Source organism: Malurus melanocephalus, unplaced genomic scaffold, assembly GCF_030028575.1.
Source record: "Malurus melanocephalus ecotype Western Australia unplaced genomic scaffold, MMel_1.1 scaffold_199, whole genome shotgun sequence".
Lineage (NCBI taxonomy): Eukaryota > Metazoa > Chordata > Aves > Passeriformes > Maluridae > Malurus > Malurus melanocephalus.
The window spans coordinates 143,922-148,342 of record NW_026623431.1 but is presented as its reverse complement, the minus strand read 5'-3'; positions in this window follow the sequence as shown (position 1 = coordinate 148,342).

Sequence of the window (4,421 nt, the reverse complement as noted above, 5' to 3'; positions counted from 1 at the left end):
TTATTTTTTCTCATAATTATTCACCCACACATACATTTGACAGAGAAAAGAACYACCATCTGCAGTAGAAGAAGGTATGCTACTGAATTTCCAAGGACAGATGCAGGACATTGACACGAGAAACAAAGGGTCAAATGTGCATTTTTAGATCAGACTGACTCAATTCCAGATGTTTAACACATCTGGGGAAAAGGACACACAGACAAAGCAGCACAGATAATGACTTCACAGAATTTGTTTCAAATAATATTCAGGGTTAACTTTAGTTCAGAGAAATAAACCTAATCTTTATACTGAGAATAATAACTGCAAATGATGCTCTTAAAGAGCTGCCATAAAAGACTCAGGAGCTGCCTCAGCACTCAGAGSCCACAAAGAACAGAGAAGGCTGAGCAGGAGCAGAGCTACCAAGGGCAGACTGAGAGAGTCTCACTGCTCAGGATGACTGACTTGATGTCTGCAGGGGCTCACTGTGGGGAAAACCACAAATCCCGGCAGAAGTTAATGTGTGCCTGAGAAGGCACATCCCATCTTGTGTGCTGGGAACCAACCTCAGTGTGCCAGGAGAGCCCCGAGCATCCAACCAGTTCAGAGACACTGATGAGCCCCAAAGGAGTTTCAGAAAAACTGACAGGAAAATTTATGTGCAATACCACGTACTCTTGGCTTGTTTCACACTTTTTTTCCCATAACACAGTGTTTGGTGTTATTTATTTACAGTGCTTCTAGAAAGTGAAGAGTGAGAGCATTAGAGATGTTCAAGGAGCAGCTCATTGTCTCTATCAAATTGAGCAGGTCAGTGGTTGCTCCACATTAAATATTGATAGACTTTCAGCAAAGACTTGGGTTACTTGCTAAACTCACAGCAGACTTATCCAGTTCCTCATCTGGGTATAAGCATGGCAGAAAGCAGAAACAGTTAATGTGATGTGAAAAGCAGGTGTTTATATGATTTAATATAACATAAACAACTACCTCTGGTGGTCATGAAGTCTTAGCAGGTTATTAAAGGGTGATCTATGTTTCACARCATCCACTTTATCATGATTTGATTTGATGGACTCAAGGGCAAGTAGATCTTCTGTCAGACTTGGAGACAAACAACATAAAAGCYTCTCTGACCCGAGCACAGCTGTGGTATTCACATGGCTGACTAGAAATTGTCCTATTAAAGCTTTCTAATATCTGGTTTCAAGCTTTTCCTCTGATTCACWTCCACCAATTACTGCAGAAAGGCAACAAAGCAAGTAATATATATGTAAACAAAGGCAGTAATTTATATGTAAAAACTGAAAAACCCAGGCTAAGTATATTAGGCGRAACCCTTTAGTCATTATTCTTCTTCCCCTCCTCCCCACATAYATATTTAGGTAACTGACTTGCTTAAGCATCTTTAAATAATTAAATATCTTTAGCATTCAGGCAACTCTCAGGCTAATTTCAAACAAAAGATATATTTCCAGGCTCTCACAGGAAGCTAGTCACTTGATCTGTCTGTGTCTATGCTACAGAAAGCCACAGGAATCCCTCCRACTTGACCCAGTGTTTGCTGCATAAATGAAGTGGCACATATTCATGCCAGCTCTCATCTGCTTGGGGCTGTGCAGATATATCCAAATTCTCTTTTAAGCTGCTGTCTGCATCTTCAGTCTATTCAGCTAATTTGGATCACTTGGATTTAATTCCAGCTTTGCATGGCAAAGTGTAACTTAATCATCAGGATGCAGTGGATTTCCAGAGGACTGCTCAAAGAATCAGCTCTTTGTTGATGCTGAGCAAGGGCTCCTCAGCCATGAACCCAAAATTTCTGCTTGCAAAATATTCTCCTGAGTACTAGAGTATAAATGCTGACCAAAAAAAACAGACACAAACACAGAGCAACTGTGAGCAAAAAGAATTCTTCAACTACTATCTTAGTCTGATGGAACACAATTTATASAGCCTAAAGATCTGCTGCTAAAATGTGTGTGTCGATACTGACATCTTAAACCACGAGTTACGGGAGTTATTGTGTGAGTAATAAAGAAAATGGGTCTACTATTGTCTTTTATGAGGCAGGACCTTTCTTGATAAGAAGATGGAAACACCATCCCTTTGAAAGTTCATAAGTCATTTCAGATAACACTTGCATAAATCCAAATGACAKGATGACTAGTAGCAGTGATGCTACACTCATGGGACTGTCTTTTGAGAAATGGAAAAGACAGCAAAGGCACATATTTAAAATTAACTATGCACAGGAAGATGTTGAAGAATTGCAAAGAGTACATAATTTTAAATAACACATAGTAGTAGCAGAACACCTTGTGCACTCTTAATATTGCATCTATACCAAACTAGTAGAAAGAAAATAATGTACTATATATATATATATCTTGATAATAGAATGCATTTTCAATAATTAATCAGAAAGTTCATAAAATAAAAAAGAGCCAAGTTATCCTGTCTCAGTCAGCACAGATGTGCTGGTTAAAATGAGTACATACTGGGACCCAAGTGAGCTGCAGCAAGCACTGTCTCCTGTCCAGCCAGCTGCCAGGAGTTGTGAGAAATGGTTAACAGCATTGCAGGTCTCCAGTGGGAGTGAAATGGGGAAGGGGAATAATGAGGCAGACAGAGGAAACATCAAAAGTGAGGAAACTCTGATTTGTGAAAGGGGAAGATGGAGCAGCAGGTGAGTGCTCTGACTCTCATAAGGAATCAAATGCCGTGTTCCCTCCATGAATGGTGATCTAATCATTCAGGCAACCAAAGGATCAAAATCCAGACTGAACTCTCACTTCTGTAGAAAAGTATCTCTTTTGAGCCTACACAAGCTTTCAGTARCTGTATCAATGTAAATTATCATGTCTATTAATGAATATAGGACTCCCGCATGTCCCAGTCTGGCAGCTTTCCCAAGCACTAAATCTATTTAGAATCACACAATCATTTAGGTTGGAAAAGACCTTTAAGATCATCAAGTTCAACCAATAACCCAACACTGCCAAGTCTACCAGCAAACTGTGCTCCCAGGTGTCACATCTACACATCTTTTAAATTCCTTCATACTCCACCACTTCCCTGAGCAGCCTGTCCTAGTGCTTGACARCCCTGCTGTGTAGAAATTGTTCCTAATATCCAATCTAAACTTCTGTTGGTGCAACTTTGAGGTCATTTTCTCTCCTGCCATTTRTTACCTGGGAGAAGAGGCCAGACCACAGCTGGCACAACCTCCTGCCAGGTGGTTGTAGGGAGCAATAAGGTCCCCCTGAGCCACCTTCCTCCAGACTGGTTAATACATAAATCAATCTGCCATTCAAATTACATGTCAGCTTTTATTTTTATTTTTATTTTTTATTTTATTTATTTGTATTTGGTAAAAATGTGCCGACTCTTCCATCTTGACATAAAAGTGCTTAGTGCACTGCCCTTGGATTTAGACCAGATTTTGATACCCTGCTTTGCTACAGACTTTGCATGATTTTGGATTTAATCTCTCTGTACCTCAGTAAAGGATAAAGCTGTTGTATTTCAAGGGCATGATGAAGGGGGCTAGGTTAAAGCTGTGTGGACCTTAAATACAAACAAAGCAAGTATTACACAGCTCAGAGGCAGGTAAGCAGTTGATACAAATTGGATGGCTCAGCAGCAGTGCACAACCYGAGTCCTAGCCCAGTCCAAGTGATGGAACAGAACAAATGAGAGTAAGAAGCCCAGCCTTCTAAAGTGAATAAGAAATATAAACAAACATGGTATTTCAGGTAAAAATACAATAATTACATTAAGACCAATTTTAAATCGTTTATTTAAAAATTATTATGATGACATTTATTTTTACTTAGTTTGCTGGCTTCGGGGTTTTTTTGGGTTTTTTTTTGGTAAGGCAACAGAATAGATTATATGTCAGTGACCATTGTGCAAAAAATGACAGATGTAGGTTTGTCACCAGAAATGGTTCTATTGATTTTATTGAGTGTAACAAGATCGATGTGCTGTATTTGAAATTTAACACTCCTAAAAATTAGCATAGAGGATTTTCTCTGTCTAAATGAGACAAAAAAGAAGCATAAAAATTAAATAAAACTTATTTGCTGTCAAGATAAAACATTAAGTGCTCATTTTTTTTATTGAACCTACCTTGTATTCTGCATTAAGTTATTGCAACATCCCAGTTTATCATCACCTCTGAACAAAACATCAGGATCCCTCTGTTAAATAATATAGACCGAACAACTGGTAAACTCATCCCTGGAGAGAAAACAAAAATCATATAGCAAGAAGAGTGTTTTCATTAGCTTTTCCAATCACTGACATAGTGTGAAACAGTCACTGAGCCTTTGCTTTTAGTGAGGAAAGTCAATTTAACAGTGTCCCCAGTTCAGCACATTTCATCTGATATCGTACTATTAAGTCAATTGTTGCCCCCCTGGCCAATGCAG